This window comes from Myiozetetes cayanensis, unplaced genomic scaffold (genome assembly GCF_022539395.1).
Source record: "Myiozetetes cayanensis isolate MyiCay16 unplaced genomic scaffold, myiCay2020 scf2-11, whole genome shotgun sequence".
NCBI classification, from domain to species: domain Eukaryota; kingdom Metazoa; phylum Chordata; class Aves; order Passeriformes; family Tyrannidae; genus Myiozetetes; species Myiozetetes cayanensis.
The window spans coordinates 36,317,958-36,343,830 of NW_026087411.1; positions in this window are offsets into that span (position 1 = coordinate 36,317,958).

Here is a 25,873-nt window from a genome sequence, read left to right on the forward strand (position 1 = left end):
GTGTACATAAAGATCCATCAAAAGTAAAGCTTTTCAAAGCATCTCTGTGATTCCCAGGAGACCTGTATTTCTGTGAAAAGAAGGGTATTAAAGGGTAAGAAGTGACACTCTGTTCTGCTGCCGAGAAGACTCAGTAAATTAAAAATGGTAAATGTATTGTCAAAGATTTAATTTTGCAGTGATAGCTTGCTTCCTAAGACTATTAACATACCCAAAGAGAAAAATCCATTGATGACCTCAACACAAAACATGGTAAGACTGTCCTCTTTTGTTTTATTTTGTTTTGGTTTTTTGTTTTGTTTTTTACGCTGATCTTTCCTGAATTCTCTTAAAATGCCTTTTATTTCTTCCTTTATTGAGAAGAGGACATACAGTAGGGGAGGGTGTGTTAATATATTCATTACATGCTCCATGAAATTAATACCATATCATATTAATTTTGGGCAGTATCAGCAGTGTCTGCACGTGTGTGGTACCTCACAGCTTCTAAAGAAATCAATCACATAGCCAGCCTTGCTCTGACTTGCTCTGCCTGAGGTGGGATGCTGGGCATAAGGCTTTAGTGCTTTAGCTGCTTTGTTTTTCTCTCTTGCTACTTACAGTCGTGCAAGTATGGTTTAAAATCAAATTGAAAAAAACCAGCTCTTTAGCTTCTTACACAATTTTTTTGGAAGAGCTTAATAAGATACTAATGAGGGTTAATGAAGTGTAGTTTAAAGAGCACTCTCTGACAACTACAGTATAATGCTCTGAGAGCTAAGAGATATGCACATTGCTTATCAATAAGTAGTTTCAACTGAGTCATTAAACCTCCAAATTTGTGCCAGTTTTTCTAATAGAATATTTAAAAATAGCAGTTCAGTAAGACATCTCTTCAGCATAGAGAATCCCCAGGCTGCTTCATGCTTTTGAACATATTTCTCTCCACCCTTGCTTTTATGGCACAGTAAAAAAGGTATCTCTGCTGAGATCACTTTCAGGATCAGCAGCATAATTTAGGCTGCTGTGAGATTGCTCAAATTACACTGTTGAAAAAATCAGCATGAACCTATTTGAGAGAGAGTAGTTATGGATACTTCCCTTTTGCTATATCTTTGCTTGTGCCTAGTGCTCGTGAGGTGAAGGGATGAAACACTCTGCCAGCTTCATCGACCTACAGTCCTGGTTTATTTCCGTGTTTCTACCTGCAAAGGCTAATCTAGCCCAAACAGCACATGGAAGAAAAAAGTAGAGAGTCAGAAAAGAAGGTCACTGATTGTTATCCTGTTTCCTTTAGACTCATCTCTGAACTGGATCCATCTTCTTAAATACAATTAGATAACAATATAAAAATAACGTGATTGGCATGATACAAGTATGAAATGTGCATTACCCTAATTAAAAAAAAAAAAAAAAAGGTTAATTGCATCTCTGGAAAATTGGACATTTTAAACTGTCCAGAAGGTTAAGAAATTCAGGAAAGAGTGAGGAAGTCTCTAATTGTATGACAAGGTAGTGCACTAATAGATCAAAGCCTTTGTCAAGAGCAGTTCATTATTAATGCCATTTGCTTAGAGATGAAAATGAAAGCTGGTTGAAAAATCAATCAGGACATTAATTTTTCACCATTAAAAAATTCTGGAAAGTAGGAATATTGAATGAGAGCACCACTTAAAGAATCATTTGATTCTGCTTGCTTCTCAAGAGCATGCAGTTTTGTGGTATAGTTTGGACCCTCCTTCCTTGGCTCAGTGAGTGAAGGATTTTATTTCTTTTCTCTGTGGAGGACCTCTACAGGTAAAACTCTTCAGCATGTGCTCTAAAAAATGTTAGTTTTTAAGCATGTGAGTTGCTGATTCCAAGGTGTGCTCCAAATTAAGCATATGTTTCCAGCACTTCATTCGTTTGTATCCTAAATATTTATTCCCTTTTGAGAACGTATTTTAAGTATTTAAGTATAGTGGCTGAGCATTTGGTACAGGAAGATTGGGGTGACATCTGAGTTCTCCTTCCTCTGTTGCTGCTGCTGATTTTAGTTCTGTAGTGACACTCTTGATGTAGGAGTGTTGAAATGAAGGTAGTCTTATTAGCTATCTCAAACCTCAATAATTTTTATTTGGTATGAAAGGAGAGGATTCTAATCATATATTAAATGAGAAAATGAGGCATTTGGATTAGTTTACTAGAAGGCAGACAGAGTTAGAAGTATAGGCCTCAGATATCCTGCATCTCCTTAAGTTTCTGAATCTTAACTAAAATATGTAGACATGGCCATAATTATTCATTCACCATATATCTGTCTTAGAACTGAAAAAATCGACCTACCATTATACTCTCTGATAGGCATGTCAATAAGCCTGTTAGTATTGGAGATCTCTGCAAACTCTTACCAGGTCTTGTGCAAAATCTTTGAAATGTTTATTTGTTATTTTTTTCCCAGTGTATTTTAGGGTAGTTTTGTTTATTTGTTGTCAATGAAAGCTGACATGAATATACCATTTCTAATGGAATCTTAGTTTTCTTATCTGCAACAGAAAGATTTTTGAAAGAGAAAACTCCTAACAAGTTATTGAAGAGCCCTGTGGTGCTTCATATAGCTATTTTGGTTTTATAGTATAAGCTTGAATGCTGAACGGGAGTTCAGTGAAGTTCAGTGAAGTTCATCTGTATATTCTTTATAAAAAGAAATGAACTGTCTCCATATTTGTAAAACTTAGGCTCTAAAACCCACTGGTATTAGCATTCTGTGGCATGCGGGATCTAAACATTTTAAAAAATTTAAAGCTGTGAAAGCTTGATATTGATCTGTAATTTGGCTTTAATTATACTAAATAGTAGTGGATACTAATACAACTATTACCATAAGAAAGCAAACATTTTTGGAAAACCAGAGCCATTCTTTGCACAGGTCACAGAGCAGTTAGACTGACAAGAACTGAATTGCATCTCTGAGAAATTATTTCTCTATTCTGAATGAATGCAATTCTATTTCTATATCTGCAAGATCCTTTCTTTAAAAAAGCACACTTAAATATATATTTCCATGCTTTAAATTAGACCTATCATTTATTAATATCTTTATACATATGGAATGAAGAGAGATGGTGATGATAGACATTTTTGTGACTCCAATAAGTAGTTATAAATGCCTGAACTTACATGTCTTTGATATAAATTTATCTCATGAGTAATTTAACATGGACAAACCCCTCCATTTAATAGGTTTACGTTTTCTCTGTAGTAGACATGGAGCTTAGTATCTATATCTGTTTTAATGGCAACAAATGTGTGGCATCAGCTTTACTCCACGTGAAACTCTTTTCTGTTCTTGTTATTACTATTTGCAATGTGCAACATTATGTAAATTCTTATCCACAAAATTGAGGAAAAGAAGACAAATAACTTTTAGGCACAAATATCTATAAGAAATTGCATAGAAGATCTAGTAGTAGATTACAAGCAAAACAGCAGGAGAGAGCAGAATATATGACACAAAGAACTCTGCCTGAGAAGAATGCTCTGTGCATCTCTGAGTTTTGGGAGTGGCACTACAGAAGCTTTAACATCAGAGCATGCACACATTGTACAAGTCGCATTAAAGGGAATGCAAATTGTATTGCAGCTACCATGAGCCTGAAGGATATATTGTGGTTCATTTTACATTTAAGCAATTAAGCCACAGTTTGTCTGACACATGAAATATATGACTAAATGGGGGTTTCAACCATAATATCAGGAGGAGGGAAAAAAGAGGTATTGTGCAGCTGTAGTGTTTCAAAGAGGTCTCGTAATACAGGACTGTGTGCTGTACTGGGCAGGGGTTACGAGAGTGAAAAAAACACCTGTCCCTGCTGGGAAATTCATGCTTAGACTATATTCCATGCAAAATAGCATAGAGATTACAGATGGCAAATGATGGAATTTACGTGCAGTGAGCTAGGCACAACACTGTTGGATCTATAGACAGGCGGAGCCTGATTTATGTAATGTGCCAATGCAGCACTGGTGTGTTTGGAGAGCATTTCTCAGCATGAGACAGCAGCCAAACAGCTGTGTAGCAGCAGTGCAGCTTAATAGGTGGAATTTTTTAAGAGACCAAATGGAAGTGATGGTGCTGCAGGTTACTCTGATAGACACATGGCATACCCTGTGAAAGTGTGGCTGTGCGTAAAGTGGTGTCACTGGACATGTTTTCAGGGTAAAAAGATTACTCTTGAAGGAGCTATCTCCTCATTCTATGACTGCTGAGAGATCAGTATTCTACCACTGTCAGCTGCAGCGCTTTACACCTAAGCTGGTGCAGACACTAAACAATACCCAAAATGTCTGCAGTATGCCACAGATAAATTTGAGATGTAAGGGAATATTTAATTGCTTTTAGAACTGATTTGATTTTTCTCGTACCCAGATATGATTGTGTTTCTTAGCCTTAACTGTTCGAAGGCATGTGGACGTCATTTAGTTCTCTTTGTGTTAGTTTCCTCCCTCCATTTTGAGCAATACTTGCAGTAGCATTTAATTGCTTGCACAAATGTGAGACATTTTGACTTTATTAACATTTCCCAGATGACTACTTTGACTGTGTCTAAATCAGACCTAGTGAACTGATCAGAATGTTTTGAGACTCAGAACTCACACAGTAGTCCTCTGCCTTGCTGCTCTGTTGGTGCACTGATAGGCACCAGCTGTGGGGTTAGATCTGTTGTGCTCTAAACAGGGAGCCCAAGTTGTTACAGCAGCTGCTACTTGGCAAAGTGAAAATATGAACAATGCAATATCTTTTATAAAAGTGTCCTAGTTACAGGGGCCAGGACTAGTTTATTACTATGTGGGTATAACCAAAACTGTGTATTCTACACACTCTATGTCACTTTTGATGGACTGTTAATAATGGATCATTTGCAACAGCTGTGAAACTCCCTACCCTGGGGGAGGTACTGGACCTGAATTCCCACCTGAACCTGATCTTATATAATCTTGTGGGTTGGGGACTGTTGGTACCACTCGTTGGATCCAGAGGAGGACTGGAACTCCAACAGGAGTGCCACTGCCACTCTTGACAGGACTGCAGTCATTACCTCATCAGAACTGCCACCATCATCTGGACCAACAGGTTTTCCTTTCCTTCTGCTTTGCAGCTGTGGGGGTGGGGGTCACATGGTGCTCAGCACAGGGGCCAATGAACACTGTTCTGTTCTTTTCCCAGAGGGCTGAGTTATACATCTGTTTTTGCTGGTTAAAACCAGTTTTTCTCTGCATCATTGCATCCATTGTAATTTATTTTTAGCAAATTGTAATTCTGATTTATTATCTCTATTGAGTTGGGTTCATTTCTCCCACTGGTTTACTTTTAAATGAGCACAAAAAGAAATAGAGAGAAAAGTTCCTTGATTTTTGTTATAGACTACCTAATGTAAAGAAGATAATTTTGAAAACTATTTTCTTTTGTGTGGCTTTAATCCTGTTCCACTAGGTTTTTCCAAGTTTTACAATCATGCTTGGCATATCTGAATATATCCTTTGTTCTACAGACAAAAAGGGTGCTCAGGATTACCAGTTAAACTCAGAACAATAGTTTGAGAACCTTTATCTTAACTGACTTTATTTCCTTCTAACATGTACTGTAATGCTTTATTCAAATTTTTGTGTGAACTGTTTTGTGATGTGTAATCACTGCCATAATTACATCCAGAGATTGCATTGTAAGTGTTTTCTCATTGCCTTAGGGATATCTGAAAATGGAAAAATGTGATATGGAACATATTGTCTTCTCTTTGATTCCATTCTTTCTAAATTTTTTTTAAAGAACTTTGGCAAAGAAGACATGATAGATAGAGCTTTCCTACTTTAAGCAAAATGGTTGGCTTACCCATTAAAAAAGGTAGTGTAAAATCAATTTAGTGAGAGTGCAGATTAAAGAAAGGAAGGTCAGCTGCTTGGGAATCCAAGTGAATTAGCAGTCACAGATGAAAACTATTCTAAACACCAAAGAAAGATGCATGTCCTAATACAGATCTGCACTCTTCTCAGTGCAGATCACCACTCAATTACTTTTTCACTTACCTATTGCAAGGCTGCTGGAGGTATAATCTACAGGTTTTTAAATGGTATATGGGAACTGGAAATAATATTTTTAAAACAGTAAATAATGTATGTCGATGATGCCCTAAGGTGCTATGCAATAGTATAAGTAATTTTGACAGTTTTGAAAGCAGTAGATCTGATTTATGTTTTCCTAAAATGATACCACAAGCCTGTATCCCCAGAAATCTGCTCCAGGGGCACATCCATTGTTAATAGAACAGATGAGTAATAGAAGAGCTGAAATATGCTGTTCCCTCTCTCATTAACACCCTAGAATGGAGTGTGTAGGCATGACAGAGGGGTAGCCACACAACTTCTCCATCCTGCTTGTAGCTGCTTTTCCTTGACCTACTACTATGTTGTGTTAGTAAGTTGTACTGTTTTCATATTGAATGTATGACAGCAGCTATATGATTTCTGGTGAGCAACTTTCCTTTTCAAAGCAAATTGACAGAGAAATGAGAGAAAAATCCATGTTACCGGGATGCTGAAACAATCCAGTATCTCTCCAAACTTTTGTCCTTAATATAGAGATAGTGTTTACTCCAGAAGATTATTTTTTCCTGTCAGTAGAAAAAGGTAGTACATCCATACTCTGAGGAATTCAGGGTGTTTGATGCTACTCTGTACCAGGACTCCTGATTTATCTTCAGGAAACAGTCAAATAATTCAGAAACTGGGAAAGTTTTTATCCTTTCTCTTAGCAGACAAATATGAAGTCGGGTTTCCAGCTATTACTTCATAAGCAAGTGCTGCTGTGAAGTCAGAGCAGATCTGTAGTCACATGGTTGATGCTGAGGACTTGATATTTGGAGTGTTGTTCAGGGGTTTATCAGGGCTACTTCTGCTCTGGTCCTGTGAAATGAATGCCCACTAGCATATCTTCCACTTCAGACTTTTATTTGGAAATCCTACTTTCAGTGGGATCGGAAGGATCAGAAAAGATCTGTATTTAATTTGAAAAACTATACATTCCACTATTTCTGTTACAAAGTTCCATTCAGACATACTAGAATTATTTTGTAAACATGTAATCAGCTTTTTAAGATGGTTTTGTTCAATTGTACTTGATAGTTTCCTACTATTGGGACTTTTTATTCCCTAAAAAACAGAAGTAGAAAAATACTGTATTTTAATACATGTATGGGTTATTAAACTTTGAAATAGTTAAAAAGTCTACTGTTGGCTTTTCTAATAACTCTCTGGTTTCCCACTGAGAACAATGCAAGTGCATTTACTGCCAGTTCTGCCCATTCCAGTGTTTCTCCAACTGTTACAGAAGATCGTGACTGTATGAAAAGTGTCTTTGATGGTGATAAAACACTTCAAGAACATACTTGCAAGCTGCTGTCATTAGGACAAATTAATGTTAATATCATACAAGTACTTTTTTTGTGTGTGTTGATAGAGTGAGGGAAATGACTTGCAAATGTGATAAAATTGGATTTTCTAATGTTGCATATCTATATCAGTGCCCCAAGAGCACTGCTTGATGCCTTGACAAAGTTAGTATTTGCTGCTAAGATAGTCCTACACCTCCTTTGTCACTCCCATCTGTCTGCTCCTGCAATTTGTTTTGTTACTTACAATGGTTCTTTCTTTATTTTGTGGTGAGTTTGTTCATGTAGTTAAAATCATGTGGAAACAACTCATTATTTTACATATTTCCTTGAACTAAGTTAGTTTAGCTGTAAAATTAAGCTAAACTGAAGTTTCCAAGTTTGCTTCTGGGTGCATACAAGCTGAAGTGCTTCAATTATGTTAGCTTTCTTCTAGAATTTACTTTTATATGATAAGCAGATTTGAAACATGCTGAAATACTGTTTGCTTGCTCATCCATTTCAGAATTATATTATTTGCACATTAGGTCTTAACATTCTTATAACTTGTCCTTTTCTTTATTTTTTAATCTCTGTGCTGGGATGGGGCTATAATTTTGATTTGTGCTGAAAACAGGGTTCAGAATATAGAGATGTTTTTGCTATTGCTGAGCAGTACTTACACAGAGCATTGTGGTTCCTTAAAATATTATTCTAAAAATGACAATGCAGTAAATATTGCATATACATAGCCATTTTATATAGAATGTATAAGAAGAGAATGGAAAAAGAATGAAAGAGAGGTTGAGCTAGGAAATTCAGAGTTCTGTTCCATAGTTCTGCTCTGAGCCTCTGGTATTGCTTTATGTCAAGAGATTTTAACCAAAATCAGATTTTTATTGATATTTTCCTGTGTGGATTTACTCTTCATTTCCACCTGACAAACCTGAATTCTGAATCAGGCAGCTATAATCCAGATGGAATCTCTGGTTTTTCTTCTCAGCCTGCTGCCCTTCTCTCAGCTGTGCTGTCTGGGCATTTCTGCAAAGTATCTCAACATCAGAATGGAGATCTGTTCAAATACAAGGAGAACATAAAAAGGCAACTCCATTAGGTGATTGATCTGCTTTCTCCATACAGCCCCTATATAAAAGGAGACTCTTTTCTCACCAGTTTTAGTATTTTGCAAGGCAAATACACTGTTTAGTTCTAACATTCCAACTTAGTAGCTGAATCACTCTTTCAAGGTACATAGCTCTTTCCGTTGTGGCCTAAATCTTTGATAAAATATTTAGGCTCCTGCAGTTTAGCTTTCCTGAATATATCTTAGGTGCATACTTTAAGAAGACAGAGGTAGGAATGTGTATTAGCTCTTGTGGCTCATCCTTTTGCCCACCTCTGCTGGCCTGCTACAGTATTTGAAAGCTTTTGATGCAGTTTGTATATTATCAGCTTTAGACACCAAATTATATTTCTGTATTTCTGAGTATATCTCTAGAGTGAGTTATTGTCAGAGGTTTTCTAGGTATCTGAAATATCCGAAGATTCATGTTAAAATATTAGTTTATTGTAAGACTTTGGTATGCTGGGTGGTTATTTTCTTGGTACATATTAGGTCTTGCTTAATTTTCTAGCCTTGCTTCTACATGTCCTTGGAATAGGCTTTTCCTGCAGTGAGGCCAGGTGTTTCTTAAAACATTTTATACTCTCTGCCACACAGGCTGGCTTTGAGTCTGCAACCTCACTTCACTGTTTCCTGCATCATGGAGCGATGGCATATATTATTTAATATATTGCTCACTTTTTCTCATCTCTGTCAGTATCTCTCACATATATCTCAGTGCTTAATAAAGCAATAAGAAGAGGTAATTGCCATAATACACAAATGGAACACAGAAGACCTCAGAAATAATAGAACGATATTGAGTTAAATTCCTTTTATGAAATTAAATTCACATGTCATAACCCATCTAAATCAAAACCTCAGATGGCTCTTTATTAAGCAGTTTATTAGTAATTCCATGAATACCATATGAGTATGTTGTAGTGAAAAATATCAGAAACCAAAATTAACTTTGAGGCAAAGTCAAAACCATTTAACGAACAAAAAAGCTTTGCTGAAGTAGGTTGTTGTTAACATCATGTCTTCCTTGCTGCATGAGCCAAGTTGATTCAGAAAGTGAATTTAAAAGGTCCTTTAGCAATAGAACGGGACCACATTCCCTGAAGTCAAATATGTTAAGTATTGAAGAAGCAAAAGTGCTAGTAATGGTGAAAAAACAGGAGCACAGAAACATAGTGTGAAATTGTTCTCTTTGCTGTAGAGAGGCCACTCTTAATACCAGTCCGGATTGAAATGACTTAAATATACTCAAATAGAAATTAGAAATATCTGCTCTTAATTTTAAAATATTTTTACTGGATTATCTTCTGTGCAAGAAATCAGGTTGGCAGTACTACACGCAACTTCTCCTACATGTACAAATAAAATTTGAGTGAGCAAATTCAGTATCACCAAAGCAGCTGCAAACCAATCAGTTGTTATTAGCCAGACCCATCTGTTACTGGTAGTTCCAGGGGGGTTTTTATCTGTCATGCGATGAAAAACAAAGTAAGAGTATTAAAATGGGTATTCTTAATTTTCATCACTGTCCTCTTTTTTTCCTGCTTTAAACATCTAAGGGTTTGTGGCATGCATATGCATCTGTATTGTTTCCATGATGAACCAAAATTTGAAAAGATCTTCGTACAAGGATGTCACCTTCAAACTGATCTCACATCTAGGATTTCTTTGAGACTTTGTTGATGTTGCTTTTAACTAGATAGACTCTCCTGAATACAAACTTGTCTCAATTTATTCTTAAGTGACAGAACAATCTTGATGTGGTACAACCTTTGAGGTTGTCAAAGGTTGTCATAGACCTTTATGAGGTTTTTGGAGAAGGATTAGGTTTTACAGTATGTTCGCCTAGGAAGTGTTGGATAAACTTGCAGGCCTGCAGCTTATGAAAAAAAAAATTCTGTCTAGTGACAAACCAATTAAATTTCTCATAAAATATGCTAGACCTCTGTTTAAGTGGTGTCTGAAATCAGGTGCTGGTTCTGGACATAGCGGGTATGAACAGGCATGTGCTGTAAAGAGCTTATGATCTAGGCCAGCTTCTTCTTCCAAGCTGCCTTACACTGATTTTTTTATTGTTACAAAGCTGTATAGTGGAATATCAGTACCAGTACTACTTGGGCTTTTGGAAGAGTTAACTTAGAAAGAGGCACAGAAGAAGCACCTGTAAGTTTTGAGTCAGTGAACAGATGCTACTGTATTCTAGAGCTTGTATTTGGAACCAAAATCCTGTTCTGTCATTGTACCCCATTCTAGTCTTGGATTTTTCATAGTGGTGTTGCATATTATTGTGTTTGGTTTTCAATATTACAGTATCTTCTGGATGATGAAGTAATTTAAGGTATTGCTAAAATCACCTAAAATATTTACTTGTGCTGGAAGGTGTTGGCAAAATTGTAAAAAAATTTAACATTAGGAACAATGATTTTTAAATGTGTTAAATAATTTTATTACAAATGCCTGAAAATACCTATAAGTAACTATTTTCACAGAAAAAAAATTGAAAACTGAAAATATGTGGAATAAAGCTGAATTCAGAATGCCATAGTTCTTCTGAAATATGGTGAATTTGTTTTTTTGTTATTCTTAAGTGTAGGGTAGGTTTTAAACCTCCTTCATTAGAACCTCCTTTGCCATTAATTGTTGCTAGTTTAATCTACAGGCAAGAGGACACTGAGAGAAATGGTAGTTTTTCTTGTAGCTCTGAATCTCTGTGAACTCAAAAACTCTTTGTCCCCATTTTTTCCAGCCATTAACAAGGTTGGTAGTACTACTTACCTAGGCTTTACTCCTTGAGGACTCCTTGGGTAGTGTGTGTACTACATCTGTTCTACTACAGAGATGTCTTTATGAGTACAGAGTCATAATAATATGCAAAAAGCCTGTGAAGGAAGTGTAAGGGGTAGACTGGAACTTACTGCCAGAAAAGCTTGGATGTAATTGCCCTCCCTTATGACAGACAAGCAAAGGAAAGCTGAGCACTGGCAGAAGCCAGAAATCATGAAAGCTGTTGTGGGCAGGATTGTTTTCCCAGATTACAGCAGACCAGTTGGCTGAAGTTTAGTGACAGTTCGTTGGAAGCCCTGAACTGGAGCACACCACATAAGAAGTTTCTCTTCCATGAGACTGAACCTGTCTTGTTCCAGGAAACTTTCATTTGAATTCCCACAATTGGCTCTTGAAACCTGAGTGTTTTGTAAAGCAGAGAATAGGTGGGGGTTCCTGTCCTGAAGGATAAACCATCTACTTAGACTAAAAGGTACAGGGGAACTTAAGCAGAATGGGTAAAATGAACAGAAAACAGTTCCCACAGCTTTGTGAATGGAAGGATGGGGAGACTGGGGTGGATTTGGAACTAAGGCAAGGATTGTTGGGGAACAAATATGGTGGACATACTGTCAAGAAAGGAGGTACAAGCCAGAACAGGATCAGTGAAAACTAAGGGCAGCCGTACCCAGTCTGAGGGTCCTGCTTCAGGCTGGTACTATAGGATCTCTGGTTGACCTGTTTTTCACTTGAACAGTTTCCCTCATTTCCTAAAGTATGTTACAGTTTGATTCAGATTATTTAGGTTTTAGAGGGAGTCTTTGCTTACAGTTATTTAAGCCTACAGACTTTAAAACCATTCAGAGCTTATGACAAAGAGTTACAGCTATTTCTGTTGCCATCAAAGAGAAAGGTTCTCTATTCTCACGTGGATACTTCACAATGTTAGTTACTCATACTGCTGCCTGTCTCCTGTATGCTTCTAAGTTTGTAGAGCAGTTTTTCTACACAATTGGCAGAGCTTACATTCAACAAGCACAAAAATGTCTTAGGTTTTAAGGACATAAAATTTTTAGTACTTCTAAAATAAAACAAATGCTATTTTTATGGTAGATTCAATTGTTCAACTCACTAAGTATTAAATCAACTATATTTCTCAGCTTTATTTAATTTTAAATATACTAGTTGTAATGATCACTTTGCAATTGCTTAATTGTAATGTTATACTATTGTATTGTCTATCCTGAATCTATAGCTATCAGAATGTGTATCAACTAAAATCTCCATCCCATAACTGAAAAGAGGCCATCTCTGGCAAAACCAAACCAAAACAATACAACACCGTCCTCCAGACTTCAGGCTCAAACCACAGAACTCCAAAACTCGAAACTTGCAGCATAGTCAGAAATAAAGCAGAAGAACATACAACAACAATAATAATAATGATAATATGTGCCTAGATTGAAAAATTCCAGTAAGGATAACATCAACTCTGTGACTAGATTATGGCTGTGCATTAACCTGTAATTTTGAGATCTAGAACACATTTTTGAACAGCTGTTTTGGAAAATCTGTATTGGAAATCTATACCCTTCAAGATATTGCAGATGTTGTATGCATGTTGTTTCAAATCGAGAAATTAAAATAATCCTGCTTTTCAGTGGAAATTAGAAAAAATGCATTTACAGTAAGTGTTGGGCCCTCTAAAAATTAGGGAACAATCACAGAATCAAAAAATATTCTGAGTTGGAAGGGACTCATAAGGATGATCAGAGTTCAACTCCTGGCCCTGCACAGCACAGCTGTAAGAATCATACCATGTGCCTGAGAGTGTTGTCCAAGTGTTTCTTGAACTCTGTCAGGCTTGGTGCTGTGACAACTTTGCTGGGGAGCCTGTTCCTGTGCTCAACCATACCCTGGGTGAAAAACCTTTTTGTAATATCCAAATTAAACCTCCCCAACACAACTTTAGGCCATTCCCTCTGGTCCTGTCACTGATCACCACAAAGAGGGGGTCTGTGCCTGCTTCTGCTCTTCCACTCACAAGGAGTTGTAGGCTACAATGAGGTCTCCCCTCAGTCTGCTCTTCTCTGGGCTGAACAGACCAAGTGACCTCAGCTGTTCCTTGTTTGGCTTCATCATATTGATGAGACAGTGAACACTGTATCTACAACTATATACTTTGATGCTGTTATCTTGGAGTGAAGATTTTAAAAACTAATTTTAGTGGTTGAACACAGGGCTTCTGTGGATATCAGCCTCTTTAAATGAAGTAACTTGTCCTGAGAACATGGAAGTCATTCCCCTTTGAAAAACTTCCCAGCTTTTAAAATTTTGGTAATTGTAAAGGCTTTTTATTCTGGTGGTAGACATGGCCACTGTGTCTACTAGTAGTTACAATGCAGCAATATACTTCAGCTGTAATTTTTTTATATGCATCTAATCAATAAGAAAGCAGTTTCAGGCCATAGATTACATCTTGGCAGCCAGGAATTCCCATGTTAACGTTTAAATTTACACCCTTCTAGCTTCAAAGGATCGACAGTGCTACAGATTTCAGACCCAGAAATACAGAGTAAAACCTGTTAACTTACACTTTAGACTTGGTCCTTGCCGTGAGAGAGCCCTGTAGACTGCTGTACAAGCTCACAATTGCTCTTCAGGGCCTTGTAATAGCTGTTTTCTTCCTGATGCTTAGGAGATTCTCTGCACAGGACCTTGCCAGGCATTTCATCTGACTGTCAGTTTCCATTGCACAAATATTCCTTGCTCACTGCAGGAGATTTACAGACCACATCAGCAGTCAATTGTCCAGGATGCTGGTGTTGGAGAATACTGAAAGAGGAATACAGAGTAGTTAGAAAACTAAAGAACCTAAACTATCTCTGCCTGTTTCATCTTTCAGTGTTGAATAAATAGTTACAATTACTTTAGGTAATCTTTTTGTTTTGTTTTGTTTTTAATCAGAGATCAGCACTATCTATTTGCCTCAGGAGAGTGCAGAATGCAGAGCAGAAAAAAAATAATCAAACTCCTGAAACAACAGAGCACCTTCAGAAGAATGTGACTATGTGGAATTTTACCAGCTGGTTTTGCAGCTGCCTATGAATTGCAGGCTGTTTGTTTGCTTCCAGCACAATGTCTCCACTCAGTGAACAGAAACAGCAATCCTCTCTGGGGATTTCAGATCCCAAACAGATTCAGAATACTTGTTCAGTGAAAGCACAGATTTGTCTGCTGTCTTGTGAGATGCATGAAGAGTGTAAGACTAGTTCTGCACTGAGTATTCTTTGCATGTCTTGTTACCCTAGTCTGTTTGTTACCCTAGTCTATTTCTTAGAAAAATAATTACATACAGTCATTTCCCCCTCCTGAATTACTCTTTCAGTGCTGCCCTTCTCTCTGACCTTGTAAAATGTCTCCTGTTCAGAAGTAGATTTCTACATGGAAAGTCTATAGGGGGGTTCCCTGAAAAATATAATCAAGAGTCTTTTGTCTGAAGCAGCAGAAAAGTGATTATTGTTTAAGATAATATAAGCTATCATAGTGAGAATAAGTGGTGAGGGGAAGGTAATCAAAATGTGAAATCTGTCGTGTATTAATATGTCACTCAGAATAGAAAGAATGCTCTTATTAAGGAACACTAAATGCACTTATTATGGAATATTGTAGCAGTGAGAGAAGTTTCCAGAGGTGGGAAAAATGGTGCTGTTCTGTTTTGTTATCCAGCATGTGGGTAGGCTCCTCCTGTGTGAACATACAACTTAGTGATGCAATTGAAGGACAGTCACTGTAAAAGAAAATGGATATCCAGCCTACATGAACATCCCCACTCTCATGTCCCCCTCCCCAACAAGCAACCCAAAACATAACAAGATGATTTAACAACAGCAATAAAACTGAAAAGAGCATCAGGCAAACAAGATGTAACCATTAGCTTAGTAAGCAGCAATTTTAACATGTCAGGACAATATTCTTGTCTTTTGTCAGGTTCAATTACTCCTTGGTTCCATTTCCTCTCCTAACCATTCACTTGAATTGGCATTGTCTACTTCTTTAACCACTCACTGCATTGCAGACATATTTTAAAGGATTGCAAACACATTGTTTAATCTGTTTTGGAAGTGAGATGAGATACTGCAGCTAGCATCCTGTGCAGTCATACAGACCAACCTTGTTTCACCACTTGTTTTATCCATCTGGTTGCAGGTAACAAATGTGACCTCTCTTCTGTGTCTTAGAGCTGTTACAGTATGCCTGGCCTCAGCTAATGTTCAAAAATTAACAATAGGCAGCTACTTGATTCCAAAAAATATGGTTTTTTCCACTGTTGGTTGTATAAATTAAAAATTTACTTAAAACTGTAGTGGAAACAAGAGATTACTTTCTTCAAACACCATCTCATGATTTTTAGCAGTGATTCAGGACCAGAACCTGTAATTAGGTGGATCATTCTTGGTGATTTCTTACCTCACTTGGTTCCGTTTGATCTGGGTTACTCTGCAGGAAGAAAAGATATTCAGAAATACAAGAATTCTTACCTTAAGTAAGCTAAGAATTATCTTCCTTATATTTTAGAAATGTTCCTTAAAATTATTTCTTGTATCTTCCTACTACTAAATATCTGACAGAAAAACTCATTCAAATGGAGGAGAAATATCTTGTCTTCAAAACCAACCCATAACTCCTATCAGCTTTGGCAAATTTTAGTGCAAGCAGAAATGGATTGCACACTTTCAGCTATTAATAAACAGTGACTGGCTCAGAATTTCTTTACAGCAGATTATAAATGATTGCCTTAAAAACTGTTTTTCCTTTTCTGGTTTGTCAAAGAGAAACTGTTTACTCCTTCAGAATAAACTCTCTACTAATTAACCTTCAGTATAAACTCTGTGCCCAGTGAAGAACTTATTTTCTTCTCTGTTCCAAGATTCAAAGATGTACGTGACCGAGTGGTTTGCTTATATACCAAAAGAATTGTGCCACTTTCTCATTAATAACTTGACTTGAATAACTAAGTGGAAAAAGGAAAAAAAAGAAAGGAAGTAAAAACCAACCAAAACCAAGGAAGATGTGTTTGAAATGAGAGTCTGGGAGAAGGGTGCCTGCTCTTTACCATTTACAGTCACTATTACAAGTGTAAACCTACATTTTGATCTGTAGAAGGGTTAATCAGTTGATTGTATGGATTATCAGCCAGGTTTATAGTCATCTTTTGTACATACTCATGATACTTTTGAAAAACTACCTTTTGCGTTCTGAAAAAATGAATGAGAGAATTACTATTGAGGAAGTTAGCTCATTGCCTTTGTCATTCTAAAACACGCTCTCTGAAACCTACAAGTAAAGAGGCAAGTCAAAAAGAATTTATTTTTTTTCAGTGAGAATGCTTGTCCCCTGCAGTCTGACCTAAGAAAAACTTATTTTCATTGTCATTGGACAGGCAGAACCCAGTGGCCTCCTGTTAAAGACCTTCATATCTCATGACTAATCCTCTTAGCCATTCTGTCTATCTCCTGATAGCAGCCAGAACAGGAAACAGCTGGAAATCAGAATAGGTATTAGCAATAGCTGCAGAAGCTTACAGGTTTTTTCTACGGAAAAAGCGTTGGTGAATAATTGGATTTTTCTATGAATACCTGCATATAAAATCAAACTCTTGGAGTCCTGCTAAAGATGGGATTAATGCAAGATGCAACAGAAACAACAGTGTGCTGTGCCTAGAAGTACTTATGATGACATAAGAATTTAGGGTTCGAAACACGACCAGTTAGAAATAGGAAACCATGTGTGTGTATTCAGTTCCACCCATAAATATCTTCAAGTGTGTTAGCTAAATAAGTAATAGAATAATAATCTTCCATGGCAAGATGCCATCCATATTTGCCTTTATTGTAGTATATAATTAAATGAAATCTTACAGTAAATATTTCCATTCTTGGTTGCTGCCCATGAGTCAGAAACAGTTTTGTAAAAGGAGCTTTTTATTAATTATCCTTCTGTAAGTGAATCTGCTATCTCATGACTCTTGAATAATAAAATTTATGAGTAATGGAATACCGCAAATAATTATTCTAATGATTTTTTTTCTTTCAATAGATGTATGAATATGTGGCAATTTTAAACAGATCATTATAATAAAATTAATCAGTAAACCTGAGGGAAGTTGTGATTAATCTTTCACTACGTGAGTATGGGGGCATACATTTTTCCTTTAATTTAATGATGAGAGTGAAATTCACTGGAAAGATTTTCAAAGGAGTTTTAGGTTGATTTGGAGCTGTCTGTGTCTAGGTAGCCAAAGAGATCTGAGTGTTCATGGCACACAGCAGACACAAAAATGCAGCTACCATAGCAGTGAAGGTCTAGTTAGCATTCAAATAAAAGAAGCATTTAATTAAGGCAATTCTATCCCCTGAGTGGACTTGGGTGAGACTAGGAAAAATGTCCCACAGCTTGCTGCTGTAAGGGAATCGGAGTTTTTCTTACTTGATGAGTTTACTTCATGAACCCTTAGCATCACTTAATAGAAAAATGACATAGAGCTAATCCACTAACCCAAGGTAAGGTTTCACACTGGAAAATTTGCTATCCTATCAAAATCTACTGGATTCCTTCTTAAAACTGTGGGGTAGTTTACTTTTTTTCCCCAAGAGAAATAGATTCATCATAGAAAGGCAAATAAATGGCAGGAAATAATAACATAAAATTACAGTTCAGTAGGGAATATTAAAGAGTGTGCTACCTAGGGAGAGGCAATGCAGCTTCCTCATCCTGCTTCACTGATTCCATTACAGGTACTTGCTTTGTGCACATTGTTCACTAAGTATTCCTCAGTAATGTCTCAGCTGTGTCTTCTCAATAGCATAACTGTATTTTCAGAGCTTAAAGTTGCCATTAAGCCAGTGTTTCAAGCAGAGTTCTTTCTATGATCCCTTGTCACAACAGGTGAGTAGCATAGCTGGTCCAATGAAAGACTGGTGAGTTAGAAACCCACACATGAGCATGCTGATTAAATGACTACTAAGAAAACAGAGCATAAATTATTTTTAAAATTGGCATGCCTGAAATACACACTAAAGACAGTATCACCTATCTTGCAATTATTGTTTACTTTTTGAGGAACTGTACCCTCCACTCACAGGTTAGAGCCAGAAGCACAGAGAACAGCTTTAAGCTCGTGTGCTAAAAGCCCACCTGGCAAAAATCTGAGTCCTTTGAGTGAACCCATAGGGAAACTGCTGAGAAAGACTTGTTCTCTTCTCCCCATTGCCAAAAGCCAGTGGTGTTACCACAAGGAAATCTTGATATATCCTCATGGTACCTCAGCATTTAGAAACAGCCATACCAAGGAGATGTGCCTAAGGTAGAATACTGTAGTGTGAAAGGTTTGGTTTTGCTTCCCACCACTACTGTTTTGCTGTCTTTCACTGTAAGAGATTCTGCACTTTGGATCTGTAAGTAATTTAATACCCTTACTCAGTGAAGGGAAAAATGCTGTTGCTGTATCTGCAGGATGTATTCTGCAAGAAGATATAAATATTACTATAGCAGTCATTACCCCTAGGGGGTAGCAAAAATAGAGTATATATACTAGGTTATTTTAAATGACCATTTTAAAAATAATTTAATATTCTAGCTGAAAGACTCATGCAGTGAAAATCTGCTCCTTCCTTTGGGAGACTTACACTCCCTAAGAGGGCTGAACAGCAGAAATCTGTTTCTGACATGGATACTTATATATGCTTTATCTTATTTAATCCTTTTACTCCTAGACAAATTTTTCTTTGTACCACACTGATAGTTTTCTTCTTTCATATAATCTTTATAATGATTTTTATAAATAGTCAGTAAGATTGCTTTTAATTATTCATTTAGTGTAAACATTCTTAGTTTTTTTTTAGTACCTCATCATATCTAGACTTCAGATTAGTAATCATTTCAGCTGCGGGTTGCTGAACTCCTTCTGTTAAAACAAACATCACGTTCTTCGCTATTCCCAGCTTCCTCTCATTTTTGCAGTTGCAGGAGATCTGCAATAACAGAAGACAAGGGATGTATTGAGATTGGTTTCAGTATGAAATCAGAGACAATCTGTGTCTCATATATTCTGCCTGCTTGTGTCTAATTTGCTGTCAGCTTTGTCTGAAGACTCTTGCTGCTTTACCTGTTTAACTCTTCCTAAATGTTTTTTTTTTTCCTTTCAGTGTTAGGGTTTCAAACTCTTCTCTCAAAGTTGTGCTTGTCAGCATTTCCCTACTGTATTGTATTTTAAGAGTCCATGTGAAGCAGTAGTCTCTGGTTCAGGGAACGTGGATTCTATTTCTAGCTTTCCCACTGGCCTGTTGTGTAATGTGAGACCTCCTCTGTAAAATGAGAGTATGGTCCACCTTTCTTCTGGAGTCATAGATGAAGCCCTCCATGAAATTTATAATGGTAAGACCAAAAAAGAAAAACAGATCACAGAATCAGAGTTCTGTGGAAAATCCAAGAGGTTAAACCCAAGATGTTAAAGAAAGGCAAAATTTAAAAAGTTGCAAACTCATATTTCTCTTATATTAACATATCTGATTTGAACAGACTAGACATTTTTAATAATTCTAGCTTCTCTGTTCAGTTACTTCTCTAGCTATTTAATAACTTTCATGAGCAAAAAAAAGATTATTGACTTAGATAATCACATCTCTTTTAATTCTTTTCTCCAGGTTTATAGTAAGCCTGTGCATATAACTCAAAGTACACCTTTTATTTTGTCCCTACCTTCATGGTTCAGACCTTTTTACTGAAAATTATGATCACATTTTTATTATTATTATATTATTTATTAGCTAATACTGCACTAGATAAAAATTCAAAAGCCAATACAGGCAACAGCAGGTAGCAAAACCAGAAAACATGTGCTTAATTTTTCCTTCCTCCAGAGCAATTATAAAATGCCATTGTAACTGCTTAGAGTCTGTTTAAGAATCCAGTGTGAACTGAGTGTGACCCAGCTATAGCATTAAAAGTATTGCTTTAACACCCCTCACTTAGGTAGAAGGGTCCAGTGTAAAATCAGTTACATCCACTTTACATGACTGAGAAACAGCCCCGTGTGATTTTTGTTATTATTATTTTTATTTTCTGTCGTTTTATTTTCCTTCCCTTTTTTATTTTCCTTCCTTCAGCAAACTTCTTGGAAGTCAGAAAACAAATAGATTATAATATCATTTGAAGCAGAAGCAGGCATAACCACTGCAAATAAAACTTACTGTTTCTTTAAGCCTTGGGAAGCCAGGGAGCATATTTGCATTCTCTGGGTGAAGGACTATTATTGCACAGCCTCACAAAGTGCTTACCGGGGTCTGGTTGTTCACACAAACAAGATGGAAAACAGGCAAATGAGTACTCTCTTTGTGGTATATTTTTCTCTGAAATCTCTACTTAATGTTTACCACTTTGCTATCTTAATTACCCCAGTGAGAGTAAATCTTAATTGTTTGCTTTGCCACAGAAGTTCAAAGGAAAAAAGTGCGTTTTGAGCAAGTGATAAAGTCGTGTTGGGATACTAAGCCTCTCATTTGGCTGAGTTTTACTTTGGATTTTCTTCTCTGCAGAGCAATAATGGATTTCAAGTTTTCTTTTTGTCACATACAGGTTTACCACTGCTAAAGAACAGCATTTTCGGTTTGAATTAATCACAGTGATAGCTAACACAGTGATGCTGTACAACACATCTCTGAAACAAGGGTATTATTTCTGCACTGCAGGTTAAGGACTAAAGCAGAGACAGAATATTGCTAAATTTTTTACCTGTGCTTATGCAACCTGAAAAATTTTAGAGCATGTTCTGCTCCTCTTTCTATAACAAAATGTTCAGTCGTGAGTGTTCAGAAGTTTTGAAAACAAGGTCCTTTGTGTTCTGAGTTGAGCAAGGTTATACAGAAAGTTTGGGATAAAACACAGCTTTGTGGCAAGTGCAATATCATAAGAACATCTCTTAAAATGTAAGACTGCAAAGGATCCCAGGTATTGATGCAACTTTCTACAGCAGGTTAACTCATTATGTAATCTCTTTCATAAAAAGATTAGCCTCCATCTTGAAATTGGTCAGTTATCTCTTCCCTTTCCCCATTCCTTTTTGATTTCCATAGAAGATCTTGGGCAGCAGATGTGTTCTGCTCTAGATCTCTCTTTCCTGATGATGGTTAGGACATTACTGATTTCTTGTTTAGGTATGAACTCATACCCACCTGGATCTTTTTTTCTTATGCACTTCATCCTAAAAATTACCTTATAGATGTTTGATCTCTGTGAGTATACACAGACACTACTGCAGCAAACCAATTTCCCAAGCTCTTTCTGTCTTACAGAATTTCAGATTCTTTGGTTTAAAGTAATGAGTTTCCTCTGTCTTGCTTTTATTTAGACTTCATCTGCTTTGAATAAGTGTAGCCAGATGTTTACACAGATGTGCTTAAGCCCACATCTTATACTGTATACCATTAATACCTCAGATCTTTACTGAAAACATCTTGCCAGAACAGCCTGTGTTCAGATTAAACATCTTCCATCTGGCTCAGTTCATGCTGTGGTTGGATATCACAGCCAAATTTTTCTCCTTCACTGTCATTGCTGACCAGTGTTCTAATGTGACTAATGAGTTCTTCAAGACATGTGTATTTATTAATCTCTGATAATGAGATCCTCCATATATTACCTATTTCCAAATTTCTGTATGTGTGTGTGTAAGAAAGCTTGGGATTTGTTATATTTTGATTCCTTAATTGTGATTGGTTTAAAATTTGATTCATTTTGTAGAAATCTTAGATTTCTAAACTGAAAGATTATGAGCCCAGTAGTAAAACTTCTATTTGGAATTTTCAGAATTCAAACATCTGTTTTGTACTGTCATTCCTTAAAGTAAAATGCTTGATTTCTGATTGCTTAAGGATCACTAGAGATAGACACAGTATTAGCTCTCCTGGATTGTATATATTCTTTCTAACCTAAACCAGGAATATTTTTTTTTTTCTGGTGAAGAAATTTATAGAAAGTAAAAACGAGACTATCAAAAGTCGTAGTCTAAATCTCTCTTAAACCATACGTTTAGGAGTCTTCTGGCACTTGTCTTTTTGTTTTTGATGGTCTGTTAACCACTCAACACTATCAGGAATCTGGACCACTATGTGCACTTATTTGTTCCCTGTTTCATTGCCTTTTTGAAGTGAACGCAGTGGAATAGGTGTATTTTATTGATCCCAAACACCGAATCTGAAATGTTCATTCTGGGAGCTAGATACAAAAACTGATGGAATAAAACATTTGTCATAATACAAACCTAGGCTCTGTTTCCAACTCTACTAGAACTGACCTTGTCCAACTTCGCTGCCCCAAACACTCATTATCTCCTAAATGAAGGGGCTGTGAGTTGTCTACCATTTCAAATGAAGTCAGGAGGTTTTGCTCAGGAATGGAAACAGAACCTACTAAATACTGGAAGAGATGACAGAGGTCAAACAAAAACTTACTTCAGCCAAATAGTAAAGAGTAGTAAGGATGCTTAAATACATGTCAAGACCAAAAAAGCAGAAATAACAAGGCATGTAAAAAATTCTCTTGTTTATTTTCCTTATTCTTGGGAATATATATATAACAATGGTTCTGATTCATTAGGAATTTAAGCATATCATTGAGACATTCCCTAAAAGTAAGCAAATTCTAAAGTACCTCACTAAACCCTGCATATATACTTGTTAAATCCAGTTTTCAGATTTACCTGGGTTTTCAGTGCCACTTTTGAAAACAGGAATCTTTTTGTCCAAGCCAGAGGGATTTCTGAAATGATGGAGTTTCATTGTGCAACAGCCAGAATCCCATTAGGATGCAGCAATGCTTCAGGCTCTTACAAATATGTTTTCAATAACAGATCTAAAAGAGTAAAGGTGGTAAGCATCAGTGTCATCCTTTTAAAGACAGACTAAACTGATACACGAAGGAGTTATACTCCTTTGTTCTACAGAATAAGGTAGAAGCAGACAGAAGAACCTTTTTAATCATCAGTGCTGTAGGCAATAAACCAGTAGTGTGTGTCATTTTCCTTTGTAATAAAACTGATTTACTGAAAGAATTTTACAGTTAAATTTCCAAGCAGAAATAGCAAATTTCTGTCTTACAATGCTATGTTCTATCATATGCAGAATAACTGCATGGGGATGCTCATTTGTGTCTTAAACTTTTAAGAACAGATAGGCAATAGAAAAGAGCCCAAGGGAAACTGCTGAACTACCCCATTTGAGAATGCATACACATTCACTAAAAGTGAGTTAGGTTAAAAGAAATCTGTTCTGGCACAATAGAACACAATAGAAAGAAGTGATCTTTACTTGCTCCATAACTCTGTCCGAATGGCCATGTGAGGAACATGACATCTTATTTGTAGGGTGTTCATTCTGACTTACAATAACATACAAATGTTTATGATGCAAAACGTTAAGATTTAGTGTAGCTAATTGTGCGTGGGTGTTCAGCAGTATTGTGTTCAATCTTTGATCAAGCATAATGTGTGATCAGAAAGTAATTCTCTGAGTCTCTTACTCAGGTTTCCCCAGTTGCTTATTTGTAGAAGAAACAAATTATTTATTGTGTACCAACTGTTAAAGCATGTTTATGTGAGTGGGCAGGGGGATTTAGAAATCTATAGCCCAATCATATTTTCTGTTAGCTCCATCTGGGACTACATATGTTCTTCATGGTATAGCAAAGGTGAGCCATAGAAGAGGTAAGCATTCCTTCTTTGTCAGCATCCTGGCTGTATCCACTCTTTTTTCAGTGGAGCTATGTTTAACAAGAGCAAAAGGAAACACAAGAAAACAGTAATGACAGGATAATGGAAGGCACAAAAAATTTTTTGATTATGACAAAGAGGAGAGGCAATTATCTATGTGACTTCTTCTATTATACTCTATTTCTTATCAAACACCAATCTGGAGCTTTTCAACCAGATCCCCCTCAAAGAGACTAGATTTTGCAGTATGAAATGCTATGGTTTCTGTCTATGAAGCACCATGAAAGTGTGATTCTAAAAGGATCCATGAATTCAAAAGTAACAACAACTCTGAAGCCTCCCATATACTCTAGTGGCAAAAAGACCTAATACACAGAGGTAGAGAAAATAGAAGAAAGCAAATCATCTTACTTCTGTACATGGCTTTAGTGATAGAAAACTTCATATGGTTCCTTTTCCCTAACTTTAATATGGATTTTTTAAAAAAACTATGTGTAATACAGGAATAAAGCTGTTGTGCTCTTAGGATCATAGAAAATGTTTCACAATGGGGAATTGCGAGCTTTGTCTGCTTAGTTTATCAAAAGAAAGACATTTTCTGAAGTTAGGCTGAGCAAGAACTTGTGCAGAGATGAAATAATGAGTGCAAAGGTGATGACCTGAAGCCATGTCAAAGCAAATAGCTAGAAGTTAGAGAGATTGAGTCAGAAATAAATGTACATTTCAACTAGGTAGAATTATATTTATAATGAAATATAGTTGATCCTTTCTGATCTTATGATGCATATAACCCCAAAAGGAAATAATAAACTGAGAAAGCCCAGTTGCAAGTTTATATGATACATATACATAAGTAGTAAAAATTGGATATATGACATCACACTCAGTATACAAAGCAGGGAGAAGAAGGAGGAAGTGGGAGACATTTGGAGTGATGGAGTTTATCTTTCTGAGTAATTATTACATGTGATGTGGCCCTGCTCTCCTGGAGATTGCTGAACACCTACCTGCCTATGGGAAGTAGTGAATTACCTTCTTGTTTTGCTTTGCTTGTGTGCATGGCTTTTGCTTTTCCTATTAAACAATCTTTATCTCAAACCACAAATTTTCTGGCTTTTACCCTTCCTATTCTCTCCCTGGTCCTGCTGGTGGGGGAGTGAGCGAGTGGCTGCATGGGGCTTGGCTGCTGGCTTGAGTTAAACCACAACAAGGATATCATAAAATATTGAAGAACTAGGTCATAAAAAGTAGAATGTGGAAAAAAATTATGTGGAATGCAGGAAACCACAAACTGAATAACAAGCTTGCCATACAATAACAAAAGTGTTCTACATCAAGTTAGGGAATTGTCTAAATACCTTCTGTCTAAATTAGATGTTTCTGGTGTATTGACTGTGCAGTGTTTTCATGGGATCATAGTGTACTTATATAACTTCAGATCTGGTATTTCATTTGGCATAGCATATCATAGATCCAGAAGAATATTTAAAATAAAGATATGAGAGATCACTTATCCAGTGACACTCTATGTGGTCTGTGGCATAGATACTTTAATTATTAATGCACACCATCTTGGAACTATCAAAAAATATGGTTTACAGTGAAGGTCTTCCAATTTGTTGGTGCCCAACTAGGAAGTTATTTCCTACTCTCTTATTAATATTACATTGAAAACCCTTATTAAAGGGCTTGTTAAGCCCTTATTAAAGGGAAAAGTTGAAATAGGAAGTAGTGCAAACTGGACCACTGGCTGCTAAATGACAGACTAATCCTGCTTACTTTGACTGGCTTATAACAACATTTTTTTGAGGAGTAGAGAAAAAAGAGGTGTGCAATAAT